Source organism: Symphalangus syndactylus, chromosome 12 (assembly GCF_028878055.3).
Source record: "Symphalangus syndactylus isolate Jambi chromosome 12, NHGRI_mSymSyn1-v2.1_pri, whole genome shotgun sequence".
Classification (NCBI taxonomy): Eukaryota; Metazoa; Chordata; class Mammalia; order Primates; family Hylobatidae; genus Symphalangus; species Symphalangus syndactylus.
The window spans coordinates 75,250,596-75,271,031 of record NC_072441.2 but is presented as its reverse complement, the minus strand read 5'-3'; the positions used below and the strand labels follow the sequence as shown (position 1 = coordinate 75,271,031).

Sequence of the window (20,436 nt, the reverse complement as noted above, 5' to 3'; positions counted from 1 at the left end):
AGGGACTCAGTGTTCCAAGAGAACTTAAGTGGAAGTTGTTGGTTCTTAAGGCCTGGATCCAACAACTGGCCCAGCATCACTGCTGCCATTTTCTGTTGATCAAAGCAAATCATGGAGCCCACCCAGATTTGAGGGGAGGGAATATCTGCCCTACCTCTTAATGGAAGGGTATCAGAGAATTTGTAGCAACCTTTAATCTGTCACAGTGCACATTTTGGCCATTGATTATGTTCCTTGCCTACGCGAAAATACATTCACCCTTTCTAAAACCCCTAGACTCTCAACTCATGATGGCATCAGAACCCAGGCAGCATCAAGATCAGGCTCAAGATGCAGGATCTTGTCATCCAAATCAGGTCCACGTATGGATGAGACTCTTCAGGTATGTTTCTTCAAGTATGGTTCCTCTTGACCTGTGAACTAAAGAAACACATTATTTGCTCCTCCGTCCCCAATACACAATGTTGAGATGAAGGTAAGAAAAATGCAGTTGGCATTCTCATTCAAAAATAGAATGAAAAGCAAAAAGCAGTCCCTAGTCTGTAGTATTTCTGAAATCACTGGTCACATGTCCACATTCTTTTTTTACATCTCAGTCGTCCTGCTTCCTAGGAATTATATAGTAATATGACAAAATAATATAACTAATTATTTAACTACAATAAACATTTCACTTCTAAGCTCACCTTTTTCTATACAATACTATACATGCATAAAACAAATCATTTGGCACTTCTCGCATTCCTATCAGAGATCCAAACCCAGCCAAATCCATCAGTTCATTAGGTATATATTCTATTGTCTAGATCACAACAGGCAACAGTATTGTCAAAATTTCTGCCACTTCATAACCAGGGTCACTTTTTTCCAGCCTCCAATAGTAATTCCTGTACTATCTTCCTCTAAGTATTCACTAGAAGTCTCCTTCAGGTTTTTCTGTTCTCATTAACAGTGTCCTCAAGATCTTTGCAACATTTGCTCATTGTCTGGTTCCAAAACCATGGCCACATGTTTTAGATAGTTATGGCAGCACTCCACTTCCAGGTATCAAATTCTGTTCTTATTATCTACTGCAGCATAGCAAATTACTCCAAAACTTAGTGGCTAAAAATAACAATCATTTTATTATATCAGGACGTTGTTGCTTGGGCATTTGGGCATGCCTCAGCTGGGTGATTCTTCCACTCTATTTCAAATTGACTGAGGACACTCAATGGTTTTCAGCTGGGGGGTGGGCTTGTCAGGAGGGTCAGGCTGGCTTTCCTCACATGACTGCCACTGGCTAGAAGGTGGGGCTCAGCTGGGCTTGTTGACTGGAGTGTCTACACATGGCCTCTCTAGTAGGGTGGCTTTAGGGTAGTAGAACTTCTTACACAGCGATTAAGGGTTTCCAGAGAGAGTGTTCCAAGAGACAGAAAGTGAAAGCTACCAGTTTCATAAGGCGTAGACTTGGAATCTGGGCTGGCTTCACTTTTGCTATGGCTTTACTGGCCAAACAGTCACAGAGACCACCCAGATTCAAGGCCATGGGATATAGACTCTATTTCTCTGTGGGAACAGAGTCAAAAATTTTTAGTATGAAATAAAAATAATGTTTAGGTTTTCATCTTGAATTCCTTACCAGTGCTTACAAGGCTGACTGACTCAATGAACTAATTCAGGTTTAGGAATTACACATTCGAGCTTTTGGTTCCATATCTCCCATTGGAGATGGAACATGATTAACATGTTAATAATGGCACCTAACTCTCCAAAAAGTGTGGCAAAGATTCAGTGAGAAAACATACATTGCCTGGCATACATGAAAGACAGAGACGGGCTGGGAGCCAGGGCATCTGGCCCTGCTGAGCCATTAGCTAGGAGCTAGGTGTGTCTTTAACAAAGAATTGGAAGTGACACACACACCCGTAGCAAAGCAGCAAGAGACTTATTAAGCACAGTAACACTCTCAGAGAGGGGAGAACGGGCTGACTTCTGCAAAATGAGATCAGCGTCAGTTTGGTGAACTTTGGGCTTTGGCTCTTTTTATATGTTTTTTTTTTTTCTTTTTTCTCCTCTTCCTGGTGCTGCCTAATCTCTACCCAGCACATGCCTTCTGATTGATAGGTGGGTTGCTTAGTTACTTGTCCCCTGTGTGCTTCCGTGTCAACCTCCACCCCATAATTTTAAGTACACCCATGATATGCAGTCCATATGCATTAGCTTTAATGAGCTGATTATCATACGGGGTCATTTTAAGGCTACTTTTTCTCTCTCATATGCATGCCTTTTACTGGTTTGCTCTGGATCCTGCCAGCCATAAGCTTTTACTCACTACTCCATCTCACTTTTGTTTTCGCTGCTCAACTTCTGCTTATCTTGCTTCTTGCTCACCCACCTCTTTATCCTGCTTCTGCTCCTACTCAGTTTTCCCTTATCCAACTTCCAATTCCCTCTGCTGTTCTCCTGCCTCACCTTGACTCCTCGTTGCTTTGCCCGTTGCACACCGAATTTACTGCAAATAAAACTCTCTCTGATGATCTTCTACTCCACCTGTGGAGTTCCACAGTATGAGCAGTAGAGTAGCAGGAGCTGGAGCAGAGGTGGTATTGGGTGAAACTCACACAGTGAAATTTCACTTATGCAAATGCTTAAACACTTGTGAGAGTCCAAGTGCAGCCTGGGCATCTTGATCTAGTAGATGAGTTATATATATATATATATATATATATATATATACCAAAAATATTACAATTTCAGAGGAGTGCTATAGGGTCTAATGTTTAATAACTTCTGGCATTTGACTGATGGTATTCAAAGCTCTTTCTTTGGAATGAGCTATTTCAGTGAGATGTTAAAGTGTAAGCTCTTTCACCAAATAAATTGATGTGCTCAGGGTGAGTGAAAGAAAGGGGTAAGCCAGGATTAGTGCTGCAGGGTCACAGATAATGACATAAGCTTCTCTCCTCAGGTCTATTCATTTCAGATACATCTCAGGCACTTAAGCACAGCAATGCTAAGTTGGTGCCAATTATATACCTACACACATATAAATATATAAAAAGCATATAATATAAATATTACATATGTAAATATAAATTGTACCAATAAAATCAACACCAAGCTTGTTTTTAATCATTCACTCAAAATACATTGAACAGCTACGGTGCAGTGTTGGGACTCCTTAGAAACTTAAGACAAAAATATTGGGCATGATAGTGTGTGCCTGTAGTCCCAGCTACTGAAGAAGCCTAGGCAGGAAGATGGCTTGATTTCAACAGTCCAAGCGCAGCCTGGGCAACACAGTGAGACTCGGTCTTTTTTTTTTTTTTTTTTCTGAAATGGAGTCTCACTCTGTGGCCCAGGCTGGAGTTCAGTGGCACAATCTTGCCTCACTGCAACCTCCACCTCCCGGGTTCAAGTGATTCTCCTGCCTCAGCCTCCCGAGTAACTGGGATTACAGGCATGCGCCACCACACTCAGCTAATTTTGCATTTTTAGTAGAGATGGTGTTTCTCTCTAATAGGCTGGTCTCGAACTCCTGACCTCAAGTGATCCACCCACTTTGGCCTCCCAAAGTGCTGGGATTACAGGCGTCAGCCACTGTCCCCAGTCAAGACCCAATCTTTAAAATAATGACATAAAATAAACACATAAACCTCAAATACACAAAAAGCAAACTATTATTTCAATCATTGTGAAGCTCTTGATCTAGTAGATGAGTTATATATATATATATATATATACCAAAAATATTACAATTTCAGAGGAGTTCTATAGGGTCTTATGTTTAATAGCTTCTGGCATTTGACTGATGGTTTTCAAAGCTCTTCCCCCATTTTCCAGGGGGTGTAAATTAAGGAAAGTTATTTAGTATTTACTAAATTTGGGCTTCTTCATATGCAAGGGGGTTATGATAATAATACCTACCTCGTGAGGACAGTATGAGGACTAAACAAAACTGTGTACGTATAGCTTTGGCCAATACCCATACACATTGAGTGCTCAATTAGGTGTTAGCTACTAGATTTTAAATTTTAAATTATTTTTAAAGTTTTCAAGATAAAATTTACATTCATTGAAATGTTAACTGAATTTTTTGATAAATGAATACACTTATGTAATTCATACCCCTATCAAGACAGACCATTTTTAGCACCCAGAAATTTCTCTTGTGTACCTTCCCAGTGAATCCCCTGCTAGAAGGAACTGCTGTTATGATTTTTTCACCACAGATTAATTTTGCCTTTTCTAGAATTTCAAATAAATGGGATGGTATACACTCTTTTGTGTCATTTATTTATCTTCACATACTTTAAAATAAAAAGGTCCAATTGGGGATGTAGTAAAAACCTCCTTCCCACCAGTAGCCACCAGTCAAGAGTCTTTCTCTCCCTCTCCTTTTTTTTTTTTTTGACAGGATCTTGCTCTGTCATCCAGGCTGGAGTGCAGTGGCATGATCATGGCTCACTGCAGCCTCTCAACCTTCTGGGCTCAAGCAATCCTCCCACCTCAGCCTCCCAAATAGCTGGGACTACAGGTGCCCACCACCATGCCCAGCTAATTTTGCTTGCATTTTGTGTAGAGACAGGGTCTCACCAAGTTGCCCAGGCTAGTCTCAAACTCCGGAGCTCAAATGATCTGTCAGCCTTGGCCTCCCAAAGTGCTTGGATTATAGGCATGAGCCACTGTGCCTGGCTCAGTCTTCCTCTCTTGAAGCAACCAATGTTATTAGTTTTATGTGGACCATCCCAGGGCTATCATTATTAATTCAGGTGTTTATACAAGGCTCTCTGAGAACTCAGTTTTAAAGATTACCCAAAGAATCCCTGCGACAACTCAGCCTAAAATGATATAAAACCAGGTTTAATATAACTGAAGTTTTTAGATTCTGACTCCAAATATCAGATTGTGACATTTTACCTTTCTCTGACTTTATGCCGAATTTACTTCAACTTCTAACATCTATCATTCTCATTTAGGAACAAATATGTATTTCACAAATGTGGAAATACAACCATGAACTAAGCAAAACCAAATCCTGGACTTACGGAGCTGATGGCAAAACATTCCCCAACGTAACCACTCGATTACAGTTTTATGCCACGTGATAGGAGTAACGGACCACCGTAGAAGGTCAGAAGTTGCCTCTCAGAGGTGGAGACTACAGCTGTTGTCAGAAGGATGAGGGTTGGAAGAATCTTCAGGCACAGAGCAAAGCATGAGCAAAAGCTCTGTAGAGTCGAGGAAGCTGGGTAAATAGGGAATAAAAGAGGCCAGTTTGACTGGAGCAGAGAGAAAAGAATGGAATTGGTCTGACCTGTGAGAAGAGATGGAGAGGTGGGCAAGGCGCCTGGCCATTCAGGGCTTGGCTAGTTAGGAGGTTTTGTCTAAGAGAATGGGAAGGTGTTTAAGTGGTTTGGGCTGGGAAGTGACAGGGTCACATTACATTTTGAAAAAGCCACTCTGCCTGTTGTGTTGAGATTAGAGAGGCGATAAAGGGGACATGGGTAAACCACAAGGAGACTAGGTCAGTAGTCTCTCCACCCCCACTCCCCAGGTGAAGGTAGCCTAGACTAGGCTGGTGATGGAGGAGATAGAAGAGGACAGATTCAAGGAAAATTTGGAAGGTAAAAACCAGTAGGATTTGCTGATGGATGGACTATAGGAGGGGAAAGGTAGATTATCAGGGATGTATCTTAGTTTTCTTATAGAAGATGTATTTAGTTGCAATGAAATTGTTAATTGAAATTGAGTTTAAATAATGGCACGACCTAAAATTATGCAAACATTTGCCTTAGATAAAATTTCAAGTTTTCAAAGTTTTTAGCTGGGTAGATGGCATGGCTTTACTTACTATTTCTTGGTATTTCCTAATCCTGTTAAAAAAAAGTTTTTCTTTTTCTCAAAGGCTTATTTCAGTGGAAGCCCATCTGCGAAATCTGTTATAAATTTAAATTAGAAAATCAATACAAGTGCCATTGACACGTTGGTTGTTTTTGCGAGTGACCTAAGGCCATGTCTCGGGGAAGCTGGGGGCTGCCTTCCGACGCCTGTGCGTCTGCCCCGCGGGCCGAGCCTGGAAGTCAGACTATGGGGCGCTACGGCAGCGCGAGGCCTGCAGTCCTAAACGCGGGGTCGCTTCCGAGGGGGTGTGTCTCCCGCCTCTTTAACTTGGCAGGGGCGGTTCAAGTGGCCGGGGAAATCAGCGAATTTCAGGGTCAAGGGCTGGTGCTTTGAAAGAGAGGCGGAGGGGAGAGAGGGATTTCCCCGTCCCCGCTGCACTCCGTCCTCCATTACTCCTTTTCTCGGCCCGCGCGGCCCCTAACCTGCTCGAACCCGTTGTGCTGTAGAGGCGGCCGGGTCCCTTTAAGGCCCCGCTGCGCCTGCGCCTTAGGATCTCCTGACGCGGCCGAGCGGGACCCTGAGGAGCCAGCGGGCCGCAGGCAAGGTGCTGGGCGGCGGTTGAGACAGCGGCGGTGCTGGGAGGGGTAGGTGAGGATCGCGAGGTTGCCTGAGCTCTGAGTGAGCCTGGTGATTTTGGGAACGCGGGAGGGGCGACCTGCGGCGCCAGGAGCGGGACCGAGGCACGGCGGCACGGCTGCCGCCTGGATGGGAAGTTAAAGTTTACTGCGAAGTCCACCTAGCGTTGCAGAGGTGAGGACACCGCGCCAGGCCGGGCAGGAGGTGAGTCCGGTCCCCACGGGTGCACAGCTAGGCTGAGGCGCGGCGCGCGGGCCGCGCAAGTTTTGCTACGCGAGCGGGGCGGATGCGCCTGGCCCTGTCGGGCACCGCAGGGCTCTGCGAAGGCTTAAATTCCCTGCGCAGGCTTAAGTTCCCTGCGCAGGCTTAAGTTCCCTGCGCTTGATTCCTCGCCTGCCGCTGCAGCCCGCAGCCCTCCTCTCCTGGGCGCTGGGGAAGAAACTCGCTGGCGGGTGTTCTGTGGCATCCCAGGGGTTGGAGGGACGGAGCAGCTTGGGGGGCACGTCCTCGGAAGTCCGGTGGAGCACACTGACCCCGCACCCACCCTCGAGGCGGTTCTTTCTGGGAACTTGAGAGGCAGGAGTGCTCCCGCCCGACTTGCAAAGTTGGGGTCTTTATTGGCCTCCGGGATTCCGCTCCTGGCGGTGTCTCCAGGCTGGTGATGGGCAAGCCAGGTGTGCCAGGTCCAGGATGCACTTGAGGAGCGTTTGTAGCCATCACTGAATCACCTCATGACTAGCGGGGCGAGCCTCAAATTAACCACTGGATTTCTGGTAGGTTGGACTGTGGTGTTGGTGTTTGCAGTCCAAAGAGTTGCTGTGATTTTCCTCTGCCTGTCTGTCTGTCTTTCCTTGAGGCTTCTTAGATCATCTCATTTGGCGTCCTTTCACCCAAGAGTTAACCAAGCGAGGAGTGGTTTCCTCGCTTTCCTCCTACCTTTTGCTGGTGGAGCTGCTTTCGAAAAGAATCACTTTAAGAGGCCGACGCGGGCGGATCACGAGGTCAGGAGATTGAGACCATCCTGGCTAACACAGTGAAACCCCGTCTCTACTGAAAATACAAAAAGTTAGCAGGGCGTGGTGGCGGGCGCCTGTAGTCCAGGCTACTTGGGAGGCTGAGGCAGGAGACTCGCTTGAACCTGGAGAGCGGAGGTTGCAGTGAGCGGAGATATCTTGTCACTGCACTCCAGCCTGGGTGGCAGAGCGAGACTCCCTCTGAAAAAAAAAAAAAAGGCCTTTTCGTGCAGTGGTATCTTTTCTTTGAGTCACAGTGTTGTTCATCCTTTCTTTGCCGAGAGAATGAATCCCACTGCTTCACGAAGTTAAGGAAAACTGATGTGCTGGTAGTTTTTAATCTTTGTTCTGAGCTGATACGTGTTAATAGCTTTCTTTTTGTTTTTAAATTTGATTAGTAAAATTTCACCAGTGAACCAAAAGCTCTTTTTTTTTCTATTCTAAAATGCTAGCTTTAAGAGTTCTGAGAACTTTGTGTCAAAGAAATCTTCGAAAAGTTACTAAAGTATACAGAAGAAGTTCACAATTTTAAACGTGCAGGTGATCTGGGTGTGGTAGATCACACCTGTAATTCCAGCATTTCGGGAGGCCAAGGTGGGCACATCGCTTGACCCCGGAGGTTGAGATTGCAGTGAGCGGTGATCGTGCCAGTGCACTCTGGCCTGGATGGCAGAGTGCAACCCTGTCTGGAAAAAAAAAAAAAAGTACAGGCTATGAGTTTTTATTAAATGAACCACCACAGATTAAGAAATAGAACATTACTATATTGGGGTATATATGCAGAAGTGGCATTGTTGGTTTTAAAGCTATATGAATGATAAAACTTTAGTATTACATATGGCTGAACATTTTCCCAAAGTGGTTTTATCCGTTAGCAGGGAATATTACAGTTACCCCACATCCTTGCTGATGCTGGTCACTTAAAAATCATTTTGTTATTCTAATAGAGGTGCAGTAATATATCAATGTGGTTTCAACTTCCATTTTCCTGGTATTGAGGTTGAGTATCTTTTATTGCCATTTATATGTCCTCTTTTATGAAATGCCTGTTAAATCTTTTTATCCAGTTTTCATTGATATGATTTTCTGTTGATTTGTAATACTTTATTCTGGATATGCATCCTTTCTAGGATATATATGGATTGCATTTCTCTTTTTTCAATCTGCAGCTTGCGTTTTCACTCTTTTAATGATGTTTTTCATGAATGGAGATTCTCTATTTTTTTTTTCTTTTTGAGACAAGATCTCACTCTGTTGCCCAGGCTGGAGTGCAATGGTACAATCACAGCTTAGTGCAACCTCGACCTCCCAAGGCTTAGGTGATGCTCGTGCCTCAGCCCCCAAGTAGCTGGGACCTACAAGAGACCACTACCATGCTCAGCTGTTTTTTGTATTTTTAGTAGACATGGGGTTTTGCCATGTTGCATAGCCTGATATGGAATTCCTGGGTCAAGTGATACCCCTGGCGCGGCCTCCCAAAGTGTTGGGATTACAGGCATGAGCTACCGCACCCGGCCAGATTATCTTAATTTTAATGAAATATACTTTATCCATCTTTTCCTTTATGGTTACTGCTTATTGTGTCCTGTTTAAGAAATCAATGCCTGGCCAGGTGCAGTGGCCCACGCCTGTAATCCCAGCACTTTGGGAGGCCTAGGCAGGTGGATCACGAGGTCAGGAGTATGAAACCAGCCTGGCCAACATGGTGAAACCCTGTCTCTACTAAAAATACAAAAATTAGCCGGGTGTGGTGGCAGGCACCTGTAATCCCAGCTACTCAGGAGGCTGAGGCAGGAGAATTGCTTGAACCCAGGAGGTGGAGGTTGCAGTGAGCCGAGATTTCACTACTGTACTCCAGCCAGGTTGACAGAGCAAGACTCTGTCTTGTACAAAAAAAAAAAAAAAGAAAGAAAAAAGAAATCAATGCCTAGCCTAAGAATATGAACACATTTTTCTATATTAACCTTATAGCTATTTTATTTTAGTTTTTGCATTTTTTTTTCAGACAGGGTCTTACTCTGTTGCCCAGGCTGGAGTGTATTGGCATAATCTCAGCTCACTGCAACCTCCACCTTCTGGCTAAAGCAATCCTCCTGCCCCAGCCTCCTGAGTAGCTGTGACTATAGGTGTGTGTCACCATGCCTGGCTAATTTTTGTATTTTCTGTAGAGATGGGGATTCAACATGTTTCCCAGGTTGCTCTCAAACCCTTGGGCTCAAGTAGTCTGCTTGCTTCAGCCTCCCAGAGTGCTGGGATTACAGGCATGCACCACCATGCCCAGCTAATTTTTTATTTTTTGTAGACAGGGTCTTCCTGTGGTGTCCAGACCGGTTTCAAACTCCTGGGCTCAGTTGATTGTCCCACCTTGGCATCCCAAAGTGTTGGGATTACAGGTGTGAGCCATCACATCTGGCCATTTTAGTTTTAATAATTTTTATATTTTTCTAATTTAAAACAGGTACTAAAATCTCTTACAGCTATTATTTGTAAATATAGTATTCATTATTGTTATTATGATTATTTTTTATGTGTTCAATCTCATTTTCAATATAAGCTCCTGGAAATTTGAGATTTTGTCTCTTTTATTCACCACTGTATTCTCAGTACTTGACCTTGCCTGGCATGAAACAGATATTGAATAAATATTTGTTAAATGAATGAATGAATGAACATACTGATACCATATTCAACAATCTCCAAATGTCACGGTTTTCACCATCTAACAAATAAAATAGCTTGTATAGAGCAGAGTCACAGTCAACCTGCCATAAAAGGAAATGTCAATGAAAAATAAACCTTTGTGTAGCTGCTAAGATTTTGGGGCTTTTGTTACTGTAGCATAACCTAGCGAAAGCTCAGTGAGACAGCCTATAGAATATACGTGTACAGATAGACTAGATAGACCAGTAGATGAGATTCCAAAGATAGTTCAATAAGCATTAACTAACTACACCCACACACTCTTAATTCCCTAATGGAAAGAATCGAATTCTTGTTCACTAAGATCTGCCTCAAATATTCCTTACTTTGTGAAGACTTCCCTGGCTACTCAAATATTTAGTCAGGACTCTTTATTTTTTTTCCCATCAAGCTGGAGTGCAGTGGTGCCATCATAGCTCACTAACCTCTAACTCAAGGCTCAAGGAATCCTCCTGCCTCAGCCCCCCGAGTAGCTGAGAGTACAAGTGTGCACCACCATGCTCGGCTAATTTTTCATTTTTTATTTTCAGAGATGGGGTCTTACTATGTTGCCGAGGCTGGTGAGGACTGTTGATTACATATGACAGGAACCCAACCAATTCTAGTTCCCCACCACCTTTCAACCTGCTCCTGCCTGCGTCTTCCCAGTCTCCGTAAATGGCAGCTCCATCCTTCAAGTTGCCCAAGCCCCAAATCTCAATGTTAACCTTGATTTCTCTTTTATCTCATAGGCAATCTGAAGGCAAATCCTGTTTAGACCCAGGCAAATGTTCCTGGTGACCCAGGCTCTCACGAGCAGATTGTCCCTTACCGTCCTCCTGAGGGTGTCTGGAGCTTCAGTGCTGTGTGCTCTTGGCTTCCACACTGGGGGTGCCACCAACTCCCACTGTCCAGGGCTTCCAGTGGACTCTCCGAGGCACTGATGTAGAAACTTCCTCATTCGGTGCACCAAGAGCAGCCTCACATGGTGTGGGCTGAATGAAGAGCTGCCAGATCCCACAGGTAAAAACCCTGAGGCATTGCCAGCTCGATGCAGTCAGAGAGTCCTTTTTCTATTATGACTCAGATGTGAAGGGAAGATGCCAAGGGCCCTAAACATCGCAGGGCCTTGCCTGGCATGAAACAGATATTGAATTAATATTTGTTAAATGAATGAACAAATATTCACAGCGTGTGCCACCCTCAACCTGCAGTGCCGTGGTCGGGTGAAAGTGATTTTACTTAAGGAGAGGACAGTGTTCTCTTCAGGACTTTTCCTTAGTAGCTAGATCTGCATCTCTCTCCTCTCTCTTCCCATCTCACCCCCCATTCTCTGCCCCCATTTCTCTCTCTGTTTCTACCCTGCTGTCCCCTTTCACCTGCTTTCTCCTCTTCAGCTTTCATGGCTCACCCCCTCCCTGTCCACCCGCATCCCCCAGGCTAAGTCCCCTGCACTGTCCTGAGTGGGGAGATGTGTGTGGTTTTAGGCAGTGCCCTCTAGATGTGTCCAGGATGGGGAAACATGGCTCAGTTGCCAGTATAATGGGTTAAAAGAGTGGCCACTTTTGAAGGCCGTTCCCATCTCCCATTACGGAATCCTGTAGGACTTAGAATTTATGGGCCACAGTGGAATTCTTGGTTCCCCAGGACCTTGTGGTGGACACCTTCTTTCACTGAGCATTCATGGGGTGACTATTAGGTACCAGGCCCTGCTCTGGGCTAGAGGCCCCATAATGAGTAAATCTCAGTTTACTACCCCACCACTGCAGGCATTGAGAGGGGGAGAAAGAAAGGGGCATGGCCTCTTTGTGTCCTTCTCACGTGGCCGCCTACCAGATCCTGGGGGAGTGGGAGCCAGTGCAAGGAGAGAAGTCTAGTGAGAATGGCAAATGGATGACCTCAGACCCAGGGGCTGAGGCCCCCACCTGCAGCCGGCCAGCTTCTGGAGTGGACAAGGAGCAGCAGGGAAGGTCTTGGCCTGGTGTTCTGGGGTCCACTGTCTCATCTCATTCTTGTGGGCACCAGAACTTATCTAAAGACAAGACTCAGTGTCTCTGGCAACAGTGGACCAGAGACAGAATGTGTTTCAGAGGAGGAAGAAGGGGTTGTACCCCATGGAAACAGTATATAGTTTTACAGTAGTGCGTCTCTCTCTAAGAACTAGTTAGCGTGTTCTTGTTAATGGAAAATACTGGTGGTGTAAGTTCCCCTGGATGTTCTCATCTTCATGTAAATTTGTTCATTTCCTTCCTTCCTTCCTTCCTTCCTTCCTTCCTTCCTTCCTTCCTTCCTTCCCACTCTCGTTCTCTCTCTCTTTATTCTTTCCCTCCCTCCCTCCCTTCCTCCTTCCCTCCCTCCCTTCTTTTATCCTTTTCTCCCTTCCTTCTTTCCTTTCTTCCTTCTTTTTCTTTCTCTCCCTCTCATGCTCTCTTTTTCTTTCCTTTTCGTTCTCTCTACTTTTTTGAATAGACCACACTGTACTGAAACCTACATTATTTACCAAAATCTCTGGAGCTGCTTCTGTCTTGCAGGCAGGGAGCTCATCCTGCAGCCCTTAGCTCCTCCCAGCCTCCTCCTCCTTTGATTTGTGGGTGCCCTGGGGCAGTTGCTGAGTCTCAGTGGTTCCTAGTCTTCACCAAGTTCTGCCCACCCAAATAGTTTGTCCCTGTCTTTACCAGAAGCCTGCACGGTCTAGATCACTGAGGCTGCTTCTACCTAACTGATCTGTTATCTGTGTTCTGGGGGCACCCCAGGGTTAGAGGTAAATGGCACAGGCATTGAAATCTCCAACTGCTCTGACTCCAGGTTGGTGCACTTCAATGCCAAGTACTAACCAAACGATAACAGGATGCCACCAAAACCTTGATATGGGGCTGATGCATCCTAATTTAAAAAAATTAATAGATACTTTGTTTTAGAACAGTTCTAGGTTTACAGAAAAATGGAGTGGATAGTACAGAGAGTTCTCCTAGACTCCCCTGTCCTCCAGCACACAATTTCCCCTATTAGTATGTTGTATTAGTGTGGTCCATTTGTTACAATTGATGAACCACTGTTGATACGTCATTATCAACTAAAGCCCATAGTTTACATTAGAGTTCATTCTTTGAGTTTTACAGATTATGGGTTTTGGCAATTACGTAATGTCCTAAATCCCCAATACAGCATCATGCAAAATAGTTTCACTGCTGAAAATTCCCTGTGCTTCACCGTTTCATGCCTCCTCCTCTCCTCCACCGCTGACAACCACTCATCGTTTTACTACTATCTTTTTGACTTTCCAAGAATGTCCTAGAGTTGGAATTGTATAGTATGTAGGTTTCCAGACTGGCTTCTTTCTAGCATTATGTACTTTAAGTTCCTCCATGTCTTTTCATGGCTTGATAGCTTGTTTTGTAAAATCACTGAATCAGATTTCATTGTATGGCTACAACACAGTTTGTTTATTCATTCACTTGGTGAAAGACATCTTGGGTACTTCCAAGTTTTGACAATTATGATAAAATTGCTGTAAGTACTTATGTGCAGGATTTTGAGTGAACTTAATTTTTCCAAAGTGACTGTACCCTTTTGATTTCTACTAGCTGTAGAGAGTTCTGGTTGCTCCTCATCTTTGACAGCATTTGATGTGTTCACCTTTTTGCATTTTAGCCATTCTAATAGGTTTACAGTGATATCTCATTGTTGTTTTAATGTGCAATTCCCTCACGACAAATGATTTTGAGCATCTTTTTCGTATGCTTACTTGCCATCTGTATATCTTATTAATGAGGTGTTCAGATCTTTCACCTTTTTTTTGTTTTGTTTTTTGCTTTGTGTTCTTTAATTCTCAGAATTCTTCATATATTTTGGACAGCAGTTTTTCCATCAGATTATTTTGTAAATATTTTCTGCCAGTCTGTGACTTGCTTTTTGCATTCCCTTAACAGTGTCTTTCACAGAGCAGAAGTTTTTAATTTTAATGAGGCTCAACTTAATTTTTTTTCATTAGTAGATTGTGCTTTTGGTTTTGTATCTAAGAAGCCATCATCGAACCCAGGATCCCCGAGATTTTCTTCTGTGTTATCTCCTAGATTCTTATGGTTTTGCACCTTACATTTACATGTAAGATTTATTTTATAAAGGGTGTAACATGCATACCTGGATTTATTTATTTTTTTGCATGTGGTTGTCCAGCTGTTCTAGCACCACTAGTTGGAAAGGCTATCTTTGCTGTTTTAAATTGTCTCTAAACCTCCATGGAAGATCAGTGGACTGTATGTAGGCCTGCTTCTGGGCTCTATATTCTTTTCCATGCATCTATTTGTGTGTGTTTTCTCTTTTCACCAACTTCACACTACTCGGGTTACTGTAGCTTAATGTAAGTCCTGAAGTTGGCAGTGCCAAACCTCAGGGAGTTTGTCTGAACTTCATCATGAGAACCTGGTTGAGACCATTGTAGTAAAACTTGGAAATGTGTGAGATTCCCCCTTAGTCTGGTCTTCAAGGAGTTTTTAATGCTCTAGCCAGGCTACCCTCAGCTTCTAGTAATCTGTCAATACCATTTAAGTGCTCCTCCCACTTGTGTCTCCCGTAGCTTCTCTTCCCTGTGAGCTGTGACTCCTTGTGTGTTAGCCTGTGTTTCTCATTTTTAGGGTGGCAGTTTTCCCTGTGACCTCAATTCTCTGGTCCACCCTAAAAGGGTTGACTTTCAGTTCGTTCAGCTTTTTTCTAGCTGTGAGGACAAGTGATCCATGTTGAAATAGAAACCCAAAAGTTCGTTTAAAGAATTACTTGTTATAAAAGTCACCCATTGTCAATGCACAACTCAATGATTTAAGTTGATTTATCAAATTGTGCAGCCATCAGCAGAGTTCTACTTCAGCACATTTTGTCACTTCCCCAAATTCCCTTGAACCTCTTTGTAGTCATTTCCTAATCCCTGGTCCCCGTGACTGGGTCTGAATAGAATAAATATTTGGAAAGCAGACTTCATTATATTTACATTTTCCTGTGTTTGGGACTTTATGTAGTGGACTATTGTGTTCGTTTTGTGACAAGTAGAGAAGAGATTGCATTCTAGGGATGGTTTTTGGGGGAACATAATAGTAGTCCTGTTTATGGCTCTCCTTGAATTGGTTCATCTGTGCTGGTGACTGGTATTTGTTACCAAACCTTGTCTGGTGAGCACAAGAAAAGGAATTTTTTAAAATCTGCTATTAAAATCGAGTGATACATTTTCACATAATAATATGTGGAGTTAAGTAGTGAACCATCTTTATTTTATTTTATCTTATTTTTTTGAGATGGAGTTATGGCTCTGTTCCTTGGGCTCGAATGCAATGGCACGATCTCAGCTCACTGCAGCCTCCACCTCCTGGGTTCAAGTGATTCTCCTCCCTCGGCCTTCTGAATAGCTGGGATTACAGGTACCTGCCACCACGCCTGGCTAATTTTTGTATTTTTAGTAGAGACAGGGTTTCTCTGTGTTGGCCACGTTGGTCTCTTAACTCTTGACCTCAAGTGATCCACCTGCCTTGGCCTCCCAAAGTGCTAGGATTACAGACATGAGCCACTGCCTGACCTGAACCATTTTTATTCTTTCAGAAATGTGATTGATAACAGTAAAGCCACACTCCTCACGTGCCTGAAATACCTCTCATTGTCTTCTTCAGGTGACAAGAGCTCTGGAACAGCCACATAAAGATGAGGGCAATATTTTTACTATAGTTCTTTCATTGATTGATTGATTGATTTTTTTCTCTTAGAGGGGTTAGCATCCGTGTATCTGAAATTGAAATTCAAAAGGAGAGACAGGCACCTGTACTAGTTTTCTCTTGCTGCCTATTATCACATTACCACAAACCAGTGGTTTGAAACCACAGAAGTCTGGAATGAAGTGGCTGGTTCTCTGATCAGAGTCATGTGAGGCTAAAATCCAGGAATGGGCTGGCTGTGTTTTTTTCCTAGAGCTCAAGCTATTTTTCCAAGTTCACTACAGACATTGAAAGACTTCCTATTCTTGTTTGTGGGGGACTGAGGGCCCTTTTTCTGTGCTGGCTGTCAGCGGGGAGACACTGACTTCAGAGGCCACCTGCTTTCCTCCTTACCTGTCTGTTCCATCTTTCAACCAATAACAACTCATGGAGTCCTTCTCAAGCTCCCGCCTTCTCTGACTTCATCTTCTCCAACCAGCCACACAAAGCTCTGTCATGTATGGAGTGATGTGATTAGATCCAGTTCATGCGGTCACCTCACCATCTTAAAGTCATATAACTGGCATATAACATAATAACAGGAATGGTGTCTCATCACCTTAACAGGCTTTAGAGACAAGGGTGTGGCATGTTTGGGGACCATTTCAGAAATTCCGTCTACCACAGTAGGACACTCACATTCTCCCATCTACAAAATGCATTCACCCTCTCCCCTAAGGTTTCCAAATTTCATGTCATTAAAGCATTAGTTCAACATGAAAAATGTCATGTAGACCACATCAGATCAAAAATTTAAAATCCCATCTAAAACATCCACACCAGGTGTGAATGAGGCTTCTGAGGGTGTCCATTAAGTACAGATCCTTGATGTAATTCCCTTACCTCCGTTGACCTGTGAAACTGATGAAACGGCTTATCTGCCCCGATGTGAAATGACGGGACAGACATAGAATAACAACTACAGTGATTCCAGTTCAAAATGGGGGAACATGGAGGGGATAAAGAAGCCACTGACCCAAAATAGTTTGGAAATGGAGCTGGGCAAAATCCAGCAGGAGTTTCTTAGGAACCACAGCCTGGGACTGACCCTGTGTCCTGTGGGTCTTTGCCTCTGGGCTCTCTGCTCTGCATTTCTTGAAACCATTATTATTTATCATTTTTCTCACACTCTTTTGTGTATGGCTCCTACTGCACTCAAAATGTTTTTGAGATTCATCCATGTTGTTTTGTGTGTCAACAGTTTGTTCCTTTAGCCATTCCATGGAATGAATGTATCAAAGTTTATTGATCCATTCTTGTATTGACAGATACTTGAATATTTCCAGTTTTTCCTATTATGAATAAAACTGCTATGAACATTCTTGTATAAATCATTTTCTGGACATATGTTTTAATTTCTCTTGGATAAATGCTTAGGAATTACTGAGTCATAGAATAGATAGTTGTTCAGTTCTGTAAGAATATGCCAGACATTTTTTCCCAAAGTGTTTATACTATTGTACGTTCCAACCATTAATGTATGAAGGTGAGAAAGCTTTTGCTACTTCCAAAGAGGCCTCTCTGTATACATGTAATTTTTTCTAACTGGAGATAGGCTGATGACTTCAGGGACATGAGCATGGGATACAGGACACCTGTCATCACCACCACCATGAAGTTGGGATTCAGGAAGGAGGTTAATCATATAAAGAACCCTGTGACCAGTATGAGCTTCTGTCAGGCCACACGGCACTCAAGTGAACAGGGCATAGGGGGCCCTGGGGTCATGGTGAGAAAGTGTCTAATTGGTAAAACCTTTTCCTTTGGGGAGGTAAATAAATTATTTGTTCCTTCTTGGTAGCCCTTGAGGATAAATATGGTCAAACAAAATAATATCGTACCTGGAGAAACTCAGATCTTGCTAAGATTTACTGCTTGGGAATCCAATGTTAATGCCAAGAAGCAGCCACCAGTTGGGATCAAATGTGAGCCTGTGGATCAAGGTGCGTACTCGAACACAGAGAGCTTTTTGAAAGATGCTACCAGTAGTTTTTCCAGAGCAGAGATGGGTCCTTTATTTTTCTCTCTAATCTAGCCCATATGCTTAGCTGAGAAGGTTTCTTCATATCACTTTGAATGATGATTTCCCTTGTTCAACAATTTTCTAAACATTCTTTAGATAAGAATTTTATGGGCATTCTTTATTGCATTAGGCTTAAATTTAATGCATCTTAAGGTTTTATTGCAAAGTGTTGCCTTGTTTCCTTTTTAAGATGTTACAATTTATAACATGCAAGTTTGCTGTCTGTCCCCTCCCTTTATGTGCATAGAAAATGAGCAAACATGTGGCCATGAAATGGATGGTCATAGAATTGGTTCAGTGGTTGTGAGTGCAGCAACCCCAGAGAGTCTTGTCTGAAATACCACCAGGAATGCCTGGACACAGTAGACAAAGGTTTTTCAACTGGACGCCTTAGGATACATGCTTCCAAAAACAAAGTAGCCGAAAAGAAACCAGAATCACAGAATATCAGGGCCAGAGGAACATTTGGAGGTAAGTCAGTACCTCCTCCTTTTCAACCTACAGGGGAGATAGTGGAACAGAAGCAGGGATGGGCCTGCCTGCTGTGCCCACAATTCACTGGAGATTGTTGTGGTGAAGAATTTCATTTATGATGAAGGAGAAATAAACCCCCATCAGCTTAAATTCAGGCAGGTTTATTGAAAAGGTGAAGAAGCATCTTGCAGAAGCAAAGCATGGCTGAGGCTTGTGGGCTCTGGGAAAATGAGCAGCCGACAGTGGCTGATGCTGCCCTCGCCTCTGGGGCTGTGTGGTCTGTTGTTCCCTGTGAGCATCTCTTATATTCTCTTGCATCTTCCCTCAGCCTGACAGTCTCTGTATACTCTTCAACACATAATTGAGCGAGGCTGTACCAGCCCCAATGCCACATAGCACTTTAGGTCAAATTAGAAAGGCGTGAAATAAACTGGCCCGTTATAATACAGCTGTTGGAACAACAGTGGAAAATAACAATATCTTGACTCCTGGTTGAATGCTTTATGCTGAGCTTTCTTTTCTGAATACGAGCACAGACATTGGGATATTAGTGTCACCTAGTGTTATTAGCTAGTATTCTCCTTTTGTTTCCCCATAACATCCCCTCCTCCTTCCCACAGATCCACTCTCCACTCATTTCCATCCTGTCTTATGCCACTCAGGGCTTGTCCCTTCTAAAATGCATCCCTGGCTCCCCTGCATGCACACTTCTAGTTAGGTTTAGCAATGGGGGCACCTGAAGGAGCCTGGAAGTGAGAGGAAGGTGAGATCCGTATTTCTTCCCTCTCCTTCCCTGCTCTGGCACTGAGTATCTGGCAATAGCTGCATCTGTCTATTACTTCAGTGGCCACTCTTCCACAGCCCCAATTCTCAGTGGATCCCATAGCATTATTTACCTTTGTTCCTTTAGCTCCCATCAAGGAAGATCCAGAGACATTCTCCTCACCAAGGCGTTAAGAAATGCACAGGTGAGGGGAACAGTGGCACACGTGTAAAGGTCCTGTGGCACCTCTTCTCTGCAGACTGGAGGTCATGGCGGGAGATGCTGCATGGATTTGCCCTCCCTGCTGTCAGTGAGAACAATAGGGTTCTGGAAGAGTAGAGGACAGGCCATGGGACTCGGCAGTCTAGAAACAAGGTGGGAGGGATTTCCTTGAGAGGCAGGGACATGTGGTGGTTACTAATCATTGTGAGGTGTCTGGGAATGTAATGGATGGGAAATCTACTAAGAAATCAACTTATGTAATAATTAGAAAAGCTCTAGTTCTGAGGAAGGAGACCTGATGGAGTCACCATAGTGGGAATTTATGACCTGGCATCCAGTTCAGATACCTGGAGCTTCTTGACTGAGGGGAGATTGGATCCCTTGAGGAAGAGTGAAGCCTTCAATGCTGCCACAAGTGTATGCTGTAAATCTTCCTCCAGGCCTTCCCCAGAAGGACCTGAAACCATTTATGTGGGTGAACGAGGAATGGGAAATAATCAGAGCTTCTGTGGCTTTTTGGATTCTGGCTCTGAAGAATGCTAACCTAAGGGCACCTGTGGTGGCCATGAAAATGCACTGCTTGCATCTCCAGCTGCAGGAGGCCTATCGAATCAACAGCCCCAGCTGCTACACTCTGAATCGAGGGCTTGATGACATTTCCCCCAGATCAGTACTAGCCCATGAGGAGGAAAGCTTCATATCAAGTCCTACCAACGGAACATCATGAGGATGTCGAAGCTGTTTTCCTGTGGCAACTGTGACTTTCTTTCTACAAAGTCTGTTTTGTTCATGCACATTAGCTGTGATTTATATAAAATAAGAGAATAAATGCCTACACTCCCATGAGTCTATCTTTTACTGATAAACTCTAGTTCTGAGGACAGAAGCTTGATGGAGTCAGTATAGTGGGAATTTATAACGTTGCATCCAGTTCAGAGACTTGGAGCTTCTTGACTGAGGGGAGATTGGGTCCCTTTGGGGAAGAAAGAAGCCTGCAATGTTGTCACAAGTGTATCCTGTAAATCTTCCTCTGGTCTTCCCAGAGGGACCTGATATATGTATTAC

At 43.8% G+C, this 20,436-nt stretch overlaps 1 long non-coding RNA gene and 1 pseudogene across 3 annotated transcripts; both read left to right on the top strand.

Moving 5' to 3' along the window:
• The window catches only part of LOC134734237 (neuroblastoma breakpoint family member 11-like), a 514,399-nt pseudogene that overhangs the window by 462,896 nt on the left and 31,067 nt on the right, over positions 1–20,436 (top strand).
• On the top strand, positions 6,249–20,212 carry LOC134734241 (uncharacterized). 3 transcript variants are annotated; one of them, XR_010117547.1, is made up of 5 exons: positions 6,249–6,666; positions 10,907–11,177; positions 15,440–15,562; positions 17,691–17,832; positions 18,160–20,212. It is a non-coding gene; the product is annotated as an uncharacterized lncRNA (long non-coding RNA). The 3 variants fall into 3 exon arrangements; XR_010117548.1 differs by having other exon boundaries at positions 17,691–18,383; positions 19,297–20,212; XR_010117546.1 differs by having other exon boundaries at positions 17,691–20,212.